Source organism: Moschus berezovskii, chromosome 17 (genome assembly GCF_049115385.1).
Source record: "Moschus berezovskii isolate FMDL1 chromosome 17, NW_MosBer_1.0, whole genome shotgun sequence".
NCBI lineage: Eukaryota > Metazoa > Chordata > Mammalia > Artiodactyla > Moschidae > Moschus > Moschus berezovskii.
In genome coordinates this window covers 14,757,133-14,771,739 of record NC_142476.1, presented here as the reverse complement: position 1 = coordinate 14,771,739, position 14,607 = coordinate 14,757,133, and positions in this window count along the sequence as shown.

Below are 14,607 nucleotides of genomic sequence, written 5' to 3'. Positions count from 1 at the left end.
TGTTTGGCCTTGGAGAGTGTTAATGTGTGTCTTTAAAGAGTTTATTAGATCTGGGCGAAGGTGCCCTAATCTCAGTTCTTGAGCCGATGTCCCTTTCTCTCCCTCTGTCTCGGTTTTTCTCTCTTCCTTGCCTACGGCTAACTGTGATAGGTATGACCAATTTATTGGATGGTTTTCAAAGTGACAGCAGAGTTGGGGAGGAGAAGAAATGCGCTTCATAGCCAGGGGAAAAGATTGGGAGAACTGTCAAAGTGTTTCTCACATATTTTATTGCTAAGTCATTTTCTTGGTCTCCAGAACTTTTTCACTCACCAGATCAAGCGAAATGCCTGGGATTTGAGGTAGATGAATTCATGCTGAAGAGTAGGCTATAATTACATTGAAGTTCCAAGCATGGGCATTCTTTTTAAAAAAGAATAACTCAAAAAGATTATTACTTTTATCTACTGTTTTTATTTTTGAGAAAGAACCTTATACTTAACATAAAGATTTAGAATGTGTTTTACTTTTTGACTCAAACTATTGATATTTGACTGCTCTTAAAAACTGAAATTTGAATAAAGTTGAAATTACTCTTTTGTTTCGAAGGAAAGATTAACCAGACATAAAATAACGCAGCAGATTATTGAGAACGGGCTTGCAGCTATCATTTGTTAGATTCTCTATTAGATAGCTTCTTCTAAAATAGAACAGTAGAAGATGAGTTCAGTCATCACAAGGAGATAGAAACACTGATGAACATACTTATTATTCAGATTTTAGTACTGATCCTGCGTTAGTCAAGTTGGTCTAAGTAATGCTGTAGTAACAGAAAGAAATCTAAGTGGCCTAAGACGGAATCGGCTTCTCATGTACAAGGACTGGGAAGAGAACAGAACAGTGCTCCTCCACTTGATTTGTGAATGGCACCTCTTTACCAACGTGAGCTTCCAAAATGATCATGACGTGCCTGCCATGAAATGCATCTACCCAGAAGTGACATCATTTCTGTTCACATCAAACTAGCCAAAGCAGGTCACGGGGCTGCCCCCGACCTCCCAGGAGGGCGAACACCGTTGTTTGTGAATCTGAAAGGAGAAGGAATTGATATCAGTTAACAGTCATGGATCTGGCCGTAGACCACGCTTCCCATAACCAAATATCCTTTCGTCTCGTCCTCAGTCCACAGTCAAGGAAAACAACCCGCAAACTCCCATCCAGCACAAAGTCCAGGATCTCAGATAAGAATGAGGCTCCTCTTGGTACAGATGTAACCGAAAGTGGGGTCTGGCTGTTCACTGCTCAGAAGCCAACAGAAGCCAGGTTGGTGGAAAGGAAAGCTTGCTTTATTTTGGATGCCAGATTGGATGGGGAGGGTGGGTGTCTGTCCAAAGAGCTACTGCCTACTATTGACAATCAAGGGGCTAGAGCTTTTACAGGCTGAGGGAGGGGGCTTCGTGCAGAAACAGCAATCAGCTCTGACAGTCATCCTGAAGCTGGTCGTCGGTGGTCTGACCAGCATCATGGGGGTTTTACGTACAGTCAGGCTGCAGTTCCCTGTATGGTTTGTTCCCATTTCTCCAAGGCCAGTCCTTGGAATCATAGCCGCTTCTATCTTGGCGACAGTCTGCTCATCCTGTAGTTAGCTTCTCCACCTGGTGGGGGTTTCAGCATCTGTAAGACAGCTCACAGGACGTGGCTCAGAGTGTCATCTACAGCCCTTGACGAGGCACTAAGTGTCCCTGACTGTGCTTGACGACTAAACTGTTACGATTCCGTCTCCTTTGACCGTTTTCCTTCATTTTTGCGTTTTCTCACTTCTCTGATGAAACTTATTCGTTGGTTAAAGTTTTTCCCCCAGCGAAAGGCAGGCTGGGACATGGCTCTGTCGGGTAGGGACCACAGGGTTCTACTCCATTTAACAGAGAAAGACGAACTTAAAGGTTACTTTCTCCCCAGCCACCATGATCCGTAGACTATAAAGAAATGAAGCCAGTTCCGAAACTCGCGGTCGCTGTGAGGACTACCCAGAATGTTCCGGATGAAACCCCACTTCTGCTCCCTGGGCAGAGATGCCCTGTCTGCTATTGTTCTCGGTGACTCCTGGCTCCCGACTCTGGAAGGTGAATTATTCCTCTGTTTTCCTTTGTCACATCTGGAATGCATGCTGGGGAAATCTTCTCCCTGAGGTGTAAGCAGATTTCTTAGTCCACTCCTTGCCTGAGAAGGGTTGTGTTCCAAAGGTGGTTTTAAGTCACAGAAGCCGGTCTAGGCTTTTTGAGTCCAGGCTCAAGCTTCCCTGGGGATGAAATCCTCTCAAAAGTTTCACAGGTTTCTTATCTACATGGTTCTGTACAGCCCCACGGACCGATTCCACACCCACAAGATTTTCTTAGATTTGGTTCTTGGAATATTTACTTTCTTATTTTCTCCTCTCTCTTCCTCCCTTTTCCTCCTTCTCTTCATCTCCTTCTCTAATAATATTAAAGATCCAAGAATGGACATCCTTAAAAAGAAACAAACTCAAAAAGATTACTCTTGTGTACTGTTGTTTCTTTTTTAAGAGACCCTCCCTTCAATATTTGCAGTTGTTTTTCCCTTAAATCTATTGAGATATGTGTGAGAGTCACACACCATCTCTTTGCTACTTTTGCCCAGTTGAAGGATGAGTGAGGTGTCTCACTTTTAATTATCTCTTTATCCTGAGATACCTTAATCCATTGCCAGATTTCAGTGTGGTGTGGTAGCAATACCTTTTATTCAATCCCTGCTTTAATGCTTAGATTTCACTTTCCCGTCTTGCACAAAGTTGTCTCTCAGAACTGAAAAGTCATGTCTGACTTTTTGTGACCCCGTGGACTGTAGCCCACCAGGCTCCTCTGCCTATGGGATTCTCCAGGCAAGAATACTGGAGTAGGTTGCCATTTCCTCCTTCAGGGGATCTTCCCCACCCAGGGATCAAACAGATCTTTTTGTTCGAGAAAAGAATCGAGGCAGATTCTTTTACTGGTGAGCCTTCTGGTCTCCAAATGTCTGTATTCTTTTGTTTTGGGTTATTCCTGATTGCAAACCATTCTGTCCTTCCTGAGTTCACCTCTTTCTTTTCCGTGCTGCCTTTCCGAATGTGGCTGACATCAACCTGCAGACGCTCTGATTTTCTAGTTAGTCTTTCTTCTAGAGTGACAAGTTTATTTCTATCTCATAAATTATCATAGGTGGTAATATTGCCAAATGATTTGCCCCTGCCTTGATTGATTGCCACCTTTCTGCCTCCATGGGAGGTAGCCATGCATAGCCGCCACCCCGTCAGATCAACACTGTGTCTTGCCACATATTTTGGAGTTTTTGTCATGGCAACCTGTAATCCTAGCATCAATATAAATAGCTGTTGTAGTCAGTGTGGATTAGGTTAGGCTGGACTAACAAACAACCCCAGTTTTCAGTGGCTTGCAGCACAAAGATTTATTTCTGTCTCATGCAAAGTCCAGCAGAAGCCCAAAGAACTCTCAAGACCTCTGAGCTGTCTCTCCATGATAGCTCAGCACTCTCCTTCCTCAGAAATGTGGCTTTCCAGTAGCCGTGCCTGGGAAAAGTGGGGTGCAGAGTTGAGCAACAGTAGTCAGAATGCTTCTTCGTGAAAATGGTATGTAGAATTTCTACCACTCTTACCTTCTCGGAGACGAGGATGTATATTTCTCTTCTGCTTCCAGAAGACCAGAAGAACTCGGTGCCAGGGGCCAGAGGGCACCTCGACCAAACCGGCTGAGTCTGTGACGATGAATGAGACCTTGAGTTTAAGTAGTGGTTCCTGAGATCCTAGGACTGTACGCACTTTGTTAGTACAATTTTAGAATCACCGTTAAAACCTGAACTGGCAAACTTTGTATACTTATTATCAATAACTTTTAAAAATATTTAAGAGGTTTTAATGCAACTTTTGTCAAAGGCTTATAACTTCTGCTTATTCAGATTCCAACTTACTTTCCAAATGGCCACTGTAAAATGCTACTTACTCATAGTTTTCCAGTTGTAATAGTCAGGCATGCTGTAGGAGCACTCAGGTCCTATCTTCATTGACAAATATTCAGGCATCAACATCTGCAGTGGCTTGGATGGTGGTTCTACCCAAAGATAAGTCCCTGTCCTGAAAACTGTGGATGTGACCTCATTTGGAGCAACTCTCTTTGCAGAGGTAATTAAGTTCAAGCTCTTGAGCTGAGGAGGCCATGATGGGACCAAATCCCATAGCAGGTGTCCTTATAAAAGAGAGGCAGACACACAGAGCAGAGCTGCGTGAAGAGAAGCCAGTTGGGAATGAGACGGCCAGAGGAGGGCAGGTGCCCCCAGAAGCGGGCAGGGGTGAGAGGGGCTGTCCTCGGTGACTTCAGGGGGTACAGCTCGACTCTGGACTCCAGAGGAGGGAGAGAATGAACTGGTGCAGTTTTAAGCCAAGTTTGAGGTCATGTGTTACCACCACCCCAAGAAATGAATACAGTATCCATCTAAGTTCTAGGTTTTTAAGAATAATGGATACAGTGAGTACATATTTTTACATACTGTGTTTACTGAGCTAAAAGAGCAATGGAGAGTGAATTAGACACTCATGACAATGTCCATGATTTAGTACAAACAGCCCTAGGTTTGAATTTAGACAACTTGAATTTCAAGTTTGACATTTTGAAGAAGTTATGTCTATTATGAATTAAAAAACAATCATTTCCTCACTCATAAAAAACAAAATTATAATAAACCCTGCCCTGCCAGCCTGGGAGGCTGCTTTATGAATTACAGGAGGATACTGATGTGGAGAATCAATAATAATCCGATAAAAGAGAATTTTGTTATGATGATTGTGAACATCAAACCAAAGATAAGTACAAACCCTAGATCAGGTATTATAATTTCTAAACACTGTCCTTTGAAACTGGACTTCATGTACTGAGTTTCTTAGATTTGCAGCAAAAAGAATAAAATGGCCGAAAGATGAGACAAACAAAAGCCTTGTCCCCTTGTGAAAAAAGCCCTTTAACTTCAAGCCTTTACTTTCTATTCATTATTGTAAACTGCATCTGAAGAATGAAAAGGAATTAGTAAAAGCCCACATTTTGGTCAGGACTCAAGTAATGTTTAAATAAAGTTCTATGAAAAAAGTCTTAAAGGTTGATTGAAAATATCTTTTTACATTTCAACTCATACAAGTTATTCCTAGATGATGACCATCACACTACAATAACTATATTCTAGAAATAATACGACTTTATTTCTAGGACTGCCCTTCTGTAACTAATTTTTAACATATGAATGAAGATGAACTCATAAATTCTCATCTTCATTCACAGACATGGTTTCCATCTTATACATGACCCAGGGGAAAGCTGCAAATTACAGAGCTAGTTGAGAATAAAACTTTATGACACAACTTTGAAGTAATGGTGGCATTGTATGTGTGTGTCCTGGAAGGTATTGCTTTTTGTTCCTGTAAATGGAAGCAAAAAAAAAGTTAAAAAGAGTGGACTGTGGATCTTGAAAGCAGAATCCCCGCCTTGTTCAGGTGCTTCTCGGTTTCCTGTGGCTGAAAGGCTATGGTGGGTACTTGATGTTCGTCTTTGTCCCTGACGAGCTTGGATGGCTGGGTCATACATTGCCTTTTGAGCAAAGATTTTTGCTTGCCTCATCACCTGGGGGCTTGTGCCAACTCTGGAAATCTAGTTTCGCTCTTGTTTCTTTAGTCCTGTCATGAAATATCCCTCCATTCCTTTGGTAGAAATCTTCTCTCTGTGGCTTTAGTATTAAAACCATGCATTAGCCGTGTCATCAAGCTCTTCTCCCAGAAAAGAGCTAAGGAGGATTTTCATGCTGCTGCTGCAGTCCAGGCTCTCTGGGAGCTCTAGATGCCTTAAAGGAGACAGAGGAAATTGGATGACTGGTGATGCAATGCTATCAACTTGAGTCGGAACAAACCAGGACAGAAAGTATATTATGAATTCAGGGAATTTGAAGAACATGAAGAAGAAATTGCCATTATAAGATGCCAGAAGCTCGTGTCAGCTGCAGCCAAGTTATGATGACCTGCCAGATGTTGATTCGGTTAGACTTCTTGTTTTCAAGAGCTCACAAGTCTAACATCTCCTGCTCCTGGGTGAGCCTCAGGCCTCGCGTCTCGGTGCTCAGAAGCTCAACGGTATCTTGTTGTTCAGTGGCTCAGTCATGTCTGACTTTTTTGCAACCCCATGGACTGCAGCACGCCAGGCTCCCCTGTCCTTCACTATCTCCCAGAGTTTGCTCAAACTCATGTCCATTGAATCGGTGATGCCATCCAACCATTTCATCCTCTGTCACCCGCTTCTTCTCCTGCCGTCAGTCTTTCCCAGCATCAGGATATTTTCCAATGAGTCAGCTCTCTGCATCTGGATGCAGACCAAAGTGGTACCTACTGATCCATTATAACACAAGCTATCAAGCCCCCTCCCCAATCTAACCAATCCCCTCCCTTGTCCTTCCTCCTCCCCAAATCTTCTGGAACTCCAGCTCTATGAATAGCAACTCCACCTATCCCATCAACTACTTCCTGGAATAGTTCCACCACTTGCTATCCAAACTTGGCAGCCTTCTGAGCACCCTCCTCCCTGGAACATCTCTCAAGGAGAGGCTGAATTTCCTCTTCTGCCTCTTTATTTCAAGGTCAGGCAGCGGGATGGCCCTGGCCTTGTTTCCCATTGTTGTTTCCTAGCTACCTCCTTCCTCTCGAAGTCCTAGCTGGAGGTCTTGATGCTAATTACCCAAGTAAGACGTCTGCCTCCAGCAAGAGTTCAAGTGCATAGACTCTCCCTGATGTTTCTGCCACTAGCTTTTATGACCCCAGAGAGAGTCACAGCCCCCACCCCCACCCCCCGCCTCCCCAAGAGACCCTCCAAGACCATCAGAGAAAAGTAGAGGATGATGAACTCTGCCTGTTGTTTTAGTATCTTACGGAAAATATCCTGACCAGACTCACCTGTGAACGGCTGCAGGAAGGAAGAAATTAACACATCTCCTCTAGAGACTGGCCAGAGCCTGGAAATATTTGCAACAACTTATCACCTTTTTGGGGGGCGGGGTGGAGGGGAGCTTCCCTGGTGGCTCAGAAGGTAAAGAATCTGCCTACAATGCAGGAGACATGGGTTTGATCCCTGGGTCAAGAAGATCCCCTGGATGATGGCTTAGCAATCCACTCCAGTATTCTTGCCTGGAGAATCCCACGGACGGAGGAGCCTGGTGAGCTACAGTCCATAGAGTCGCAAGGAGTCTGACACGACTGAGCGACTTCACTTTCACTACCTTTTCCACTTTACCTCCTCACCCCGCCCTCTTAGTCTTATACAAGAATGTAGCGTTCAGCCCTGGGCACGGCGGTTCTTTGGGACACTTGTCCACCACCTTCCCTGTCTGCTGGTTTCTGAATCAAGTCGCCATTCCTGGCCCCTCCACTCAAGAAAAGAAGCCCCAGTCTTCTGAGGGTCACACTGCTCCCCCCCCACCTCTTCTCCTTGTCTCCAGCTGCAAACCATGGGCCACTGTTCCTTCCTCATAACAACGTCAGGCTCTCCCTCATTGCCTTGTTCTGCAGTTCTGCTACTGGCATCATTCTCAGAGATGTCAGCCCCTACACAGGTCATCCATTCATCTACGTTTTCAATTCCTTAATTTCACCTTGAAAATTCTTTTTCTCATCTCCACTTCAGTTTCCAACTTCCAAGCCCAGATTTGGGGCTTTGTCATCAGTAATTGTTCCGCCTCCAAAACTTCTAGTGTCAAATATCCTGTCCTTTGATTGCCAGCTCCTGGTCCACTCACTCACAAGACAGCTAAACAGGATGGGAATTTTGGAACGGAGTCCCTGTGTACCCAGCCAGGACCAAACCTAGACATGATCTCTGATCCTTGAGCACAGGGAAGCCTTATTTCTGTTTCTGGCTGGCTTCCTCAAGTTCTCTGTGCAAGGGGATTTGAAATGGACCATTTCCTGGGAGGAAGGATTTTCTGCTTTTTGTCTTTATTTATTTATTTTTTTCTTTCTGCCTCCCCACTGGATAGAAAAGCAACCACAAATGACTGAGGAAAAATATGACAACATTTTTTATCAGCTCTTTCCTGTCTTCTCTATATGTTTTGAAAGACATGAAAGTGAAAGTGAGAGGCTCAGTCCTGTCCCACTCTTTATTAACCCGTAGACTGTAGCCCACCAGGCTCCTCTGTCCTTGGGATTTCCCAGGCAGAAAAAACTGGAGTGGGTTGCCATTTCCTTCTCCAGGGGATCTCCCTGACCCAGGGATTGAATCTGTGTCTCCTGCATTGCAGGCAGATGTTTTACTCTTCTCAATTAAAAACCCTGATATTATAACAGAAATATAATAGCATATGTAAAGTCATCTTTTTGTTGTTATTGTTGTGGGTTCCATTTAAAAGTAAACTGGTGCCATGTAACAATACAATTCTTTGTTTGAAAGCAATGTTTCCTATACTGAGAGCTACCAGGGAATTAAACGATGTGTAATGAATGGAATCTCACTGTTCCCATGGTCAAAAAGCACTGATCTTGGAATGTTAGAAAGGTAGCACTTAAAAATTCACTTTAAATTTTACAAAGTGAAATTTCATACCAAATATCTGTGAAAGAACAGGATAATAAGATTCGAAGTCCTCGTAGGAAGAAAATCGCGAGTTACAACAGATTCACTGCCTATCGTTCTACTTCCTTGGGTTCACTTTCTCTTGCTTCCTCTTCCTCAAGCTGTTTTTGAATTTACCTTATCTGTGCTTTTTTTTAATATGCATAGTACACAGCCAGATGAGGACCAAATTAACATCATGCAAATGTAGAGAAAATGCTCTAACTTGTTTATTATAAAAAAGATGTTAGTGTGAGATGTTGTCGCTCAGACGGTCAGATACTCATAACAAGGTTTTGGTGTTTTGCATTGACTGAGTTTATATTTTTAAGAATTTTCTAGCTCAAAACTGACATAAACACATGCATACATACATTTAAAATAATGTATACCAGTTTGGCAAGTTATCAAATAAAACCCAAATAACCCGCAATTTTTTGTATGTCCTTTAAAATTCTTATTGGCTAATATCTTCATAAATCTACCAAATTCTACTCACGTCTTTATGATTATCCATGCCTTAAGTTCAGAAGATATAGGCATCTGTTGGAAAAAGTCTACATTGATTTTTGACCTAATTATCAGAGTTATTTTGTCTTTTCTTCTCCCTCCTCCCCCCGTGTTTTGAATATAAACACCAGCTTTCATTCAAAGGGCTGTTTGAGTTGCAAGTGATAGTAAACGAGTTCAGGTATTTGTTAGCAGAAATAGTAACTTACCACATCCTGTAATTGCCAAGTACAGGGATAGCATCAGATGTGGTTTGATTCAGGAGCTCAAGCAGCATGACAATCTCTTTACCTTTTCTTTTCTTCTTCCATCTCTCTCTGGTCTTGCTCTTGCTCCCTTAATCTTCTCTTTGGCATTATCCAGGTCTGGTTGCCTGCATATTGCCATTTGAAATGGTCAAAAGTTATACCAGTCCCCATTCCAGGAATTTTGTTATAACATCAATGGGGCAAAATAGAGTAGATATTTTTTCCAAGTTATATTTCTTTTAACTTTCAACCTAATATATAACATAGATGGCCTTGCTGTGTTTATTCAGTGACTGTTGGTTTCACTGGACCATTTTTTATATGTTGGTTCTTTTTCAGTACTCTAAGAAAATTATGTTGGAGCACCATAAAAAAATTAAATGGTGGAAGTGTTTAAGCCAAATATTTATTATGTGAAGAAACCTAATCATGAAAAAAATTAATATCCAATAGTACTCTATTCTGTGATTTAAATAATAAGTAATTTTGAGTTAAAAATAAATGCCTGTTTCAAGAAAAGAAATGCTCTTTGGCTTCATTCATGGTTCCTTGTGTGTGTGGCAGGAAAGAGTTTCAAAGGTCTAGGCTTATGTCACCTTTTTTTATGAAATTATTTTTCACGGGAGGACAATTGCTTTATAATATGGTGCTGGATTCTGCCATACGTCACCGTGAATCAGCCACAGGCACACGTGTGGCCCCTCCCTCCCGAGCCTCCCTCCTCCCTCCCACCGCGTCCCACCCCTCCAGGTTGTCACAGAGCGCTGGTCTGAGCTTCCTGGGTAGCACAGCAAGTCCCCACTGGCTGGCCGTTTCACACATGGTGGTCTGCATGTTTCCATGCTGCTTTCTCCATCTGTCCCTTTTTCGCCTTCCCACTGTGTCCACGAGGCCGTTCTCTATGTCCGCATCTCCACTGCTGCCCTGCAATAAGCTCCTCAGTGCCATTTTTCTAAATGCCATATATACGCATTAATATATGATATTTCTTTTTCTCTTTCTGACTTACTTCACTCTGGATAATAGCCTTTCATTTCATCCACTTCATTGGAACTTACTCAAAAGCACCTCTTTTTATGACTGAGTAATATTCCATTATATATATGTACCTTGGCTTTTTTATCCATTCATTTGTTGATGGAAACTTAGGTTGCTTCCGTGTCCTCAATTCAGTTCAGTTCAGTCGCTCAGTCGTGTCTGACTCTTTGCGACCCCATGAACCACAGCACGCCAGGCCTCCCTGTCCATCACCAACTCCCGGAGTTCACTCAAACTCATGTCCACAGAGTTGGCGATGCCATCCAGCCATCTCATTCTCTGTCATCCCCTTCTCCTCCCGCCCCCAATCCTTCCCAGCATCAGAATCTTTTCCAGTGAGTCAACTCGTCGCATGAGGTGGCCAAAGTATTGCAGTTTCAGCTTTAGCATCAGTCCTTCCAATGAACACCCAGGATTGATCTCCTTTAGGATGGACTGGTTGGATCTCCTTGCAGTCCAAGGGACTCTCAAGAGTCTTCTCCAGCACCACAGTTCAAAAGCATCAATTCTTCGGCGATCAGTTTTCTTCACAGTCCAACTCTCACATCCATACATGACCATGGGAAAAACCATAGCCTTGGCTAGACGGACCTTTGTTGGCAAAGTAATGTCTCTGCTTTTTAATATGCTATCGAGGTTGGTCATAACTTTCCTTCCAAGGAGTAAGTGTCTTTTAATTTCATGGCTGCAATCAGCATCTGCAGTGATTTTGGAGCCCCCCAAAATAAAGTCTGACAATGTTTTCACTGTTTCCCCATCTATTTCCCATGAAGTGATGTCCTAGCTACTGTAAATAGTGCTTTGATGAACATTGGGGTCCATGTATCTTTTTCAGTGATGATTTTCTCAGGATCTGTGTCCACTAGTGGGATTGTTGGGTCATCTTAAGGCTGGCAATCTGGTTAGGAAGTTTTATTAAGTTTCCAAATAATTAACAGAAGTCTTAGGATTGATTTTGATTCATAGGCTCTGAGTCACATGCTTACCCATGAACCAACCAGTGTGGCCAGGACAGAATGCTCTTTTCAACTAGGCGTGGGTTACAGATTCATCTCTGGAGCCAAAGGGTGAAGAGTCACATGGGCCAACATGGAAGATAGGAGTTTGTTGATGGCCAATCTCTCTGCAGTGATTAAAGAGATGAGGTTAGGGCAGGCAGAGAGCAATGCTGTGTATCAGGGAACTCATTTGCAGTCAATGGCAGAGTTGTCACAGATTTATAGCTCTATAGGGTCCCACTTTTCTGAGCTTTGAATAGTTGTGGAAGCTGCACAATTGCTTAGTACAAGTACTGCATTCAGATGGTCATCAGTTTTGTTAGCAGAAGTTCAGTTTCCAATCAAGTAGGAAGATCAGAGGTGAAAAACAAAGGACAGACTTCAAATTCATTGGGTTTTTTTTTAGAGAATAGAAATAGACTGGGTCAGAAACAGGATGCTTTTTGAGAAACTCTGAGTGCCTGAGAATTGACGTTTCCTTTTTCCCCCTAGAGAATTTTGTGTAGACAGTGTTTTCTCACAAATACCTAATGTAAAGGGGAACGGGAAGGAGAGATGGTGACCTCTACATACATTTTTTGAGCTGCTGCCTGGTCTTCTTAAACTGCTATTCATTAGGTTGCCTTGATGTCTTTCAGTTCTTGTGAGCATAGGAGAGTGTTTATTTTAATGACCACTGAAGACAGGCTTGTTTTTGAAGCCAGTACTAGTTTTGAATCATTTAAGCTGACTCTCATGTCTTCTCTGAAATGACTAGATGATTTTCTTAGCTCAGTTTGCCGTTTGCTGTTTGTATGAACTTGAGGATTATGAAGACACTTAGAAATAACAAACTAAAGTGAAAAGTTTTTCCATGAGGTAGATCCCTTCCTTCATGCAAAAGAACAATTACTCAGCATAAACAGTACATTTTCAACGCATAATGACTGATTTCACAAACTTTATATTGAATGAGAATTTATGTGACAAACATCCTAGATATAGCTGGATACTTTCATGAGATAAAAATAATCATTATTATTTTTTCGAAGGCATGCCTAAATGTTTTACAAAGAGATTTAGTCTTGTCTGCTCGCAAAGCCTTTTAGTTTATATGAATTCATTGAACACTCAAATCTAGGATTTTAAAAAGAATCCCAGTGCTTACTATTGAACTGGGACATTGGATATAACCAGAATACACTTGGGTTTTTTTTGTTTTTCTTCAGTTTTTAAAAAATCTTTTTCTTTTGTATTGGGGTAGAGCTGACTAACAATGTTGGCCTAGTTTTAGGTGAGCAGCGGAAGGTCTGAGCCACACATATACCCATCCTCCCCCGAGCTCCCCTCCCATCCAGGCTGCCATATACCACTGAGCTGAGTTCCCTGTGCCATACACGAGGTCCTCAATGGTGATCCATTTTAAATCTAACGGTGTGCTGTGCCGGAGATGCAGAATCGATCCCCGGCTGGGGAAGATCCCGCCTGCCGTGGAGCCACTAAGCCCCACATGCTGGGGCCATCAGCCTGTGTTCTAGAGCCCAGGAAACACAGCTACTGGGCCATGTCCCCTAGAGCCGTGCTCTGCAAACAGAGAGTCACGGCAACTTGAACCACAGCTGGAGAGCAGGCCCTGCTTGCCGCAGCTAGAGAGAGCCCGCCCATAGCCACGAAAGCCCAGCACAGCCACACAGATAGATCAAATTGTGCAAACAATAAATTAGTAGTGTGTACAGGTCCTTTCCAAACTCCTTAACTGTCCCTCCCTGCCCATCTTTCCAGGATGCATTTGTTGAATGAAGATATGTTGAGTAGAGTCCTACTGAGTGCTATTGTACGGTTACAGTCAAGAGGCAATCCGAGTGGTCCCATGAAAGAGGGCGAGGGTTTGGTTCCAGGTGCTTGAGGAACAAACTGGAGGAAGATGGGAGGAGGCGCGTGGGTCCACTGGGCAAGGAGTTGGAGGAGAAGGGAAGGCCGGGGCTGTCAGGGAGAAGGAGCATCACAGAGACGAGGAGCTGAGTCGCAGAGTGGCCTGAGACGCTCTGAGAGCCTCTGAAGTCCCAGCCACAGCGCTGGGTGGTGGAAGCGGAAGCCTGAGACCCGCTGAAGCTGGAGCTGCGGCAGGCGGGACTCACTCCGCCACGCTGTGACCCGTTTTTTGTTTTTGCTTTTCTTAACAAACGTTAATAACAAAGGGGCTGTGTTGACTATCCATGTCTGAATTACCTGATGGTTTGGCATCACTCTTTTCTAAACGCCTTCATTGGTGCCTCCTTCTTTGCACAGAACGAAGTCTAATCCTTTAGCTGAAAGGGATTAAATTCTTCTCGCCTCCACCGTGTCTTCCAGACAGGCAGGACTCCTGGAGCCTCCATGTCCCAGCAGGGCTGTTTGTCTGTCATGCTGGGTCCTCTGCCTAGAATTCACTCCTCCCCTTTCAGCTGTCAGAGTCATAACCCCTTTTAATGACAACTCAAATGCCACTGTCTCCATAAAGGTTTTGCTCATGCCAACTGCTTCTCTGTCTTGCTCCCAAGGAAAGTGTCTTTCTCCGTCATGGTTTTTTATTTTTATTTAAAAATTTCTAAGCCTCAAAGCTTGTGGGATCTTGGGTCCCCGAACGGGGATCAAACCTGAGCCGTCAGCAGTGAAAGCATGGAGTCCTAACCACTGGACAGCCTGGGGATTCCCAGTCAGTCAGGATTTTAAAAGCTTCCTTTTTCCTGTCTTTCTCATAGCACTTCTCACTTTTCTCTTGAATTTTGATTATTATATATATGTGTATATATTCACATATGCCCATAATACATAATAAATGTATGCGGGCACATATGTGAGTCTCATTACTAAATTTTAGGATCCCAGACAACAGGACTTGCCTACTTATATATTTTATTAATTTATTCTAGGAGGACTTGGTGCTCTAGTTGACAGAAAGGAAAAGGGTGGGTACTATATCATCGAGAGAGTGGATAGGCAAATACTATCTGTAGACAGATTTTTTTTTTCTGGGAGCTCATCAACTTAAAAGAATCGTTTTACGTTTTTCAGAAGGACATGTGACATGTGAAATCAATCAATTAATAAAGCAATTTCAAGTTACCGCTGAGTTGTGGTCAGAACAAAACTGTGGAACTTCATAAACCCCTTTTCAAGTCGTAGACCCTTAAAAGTTAACTTGGGTGAGAATTTGGCCAGATGTGG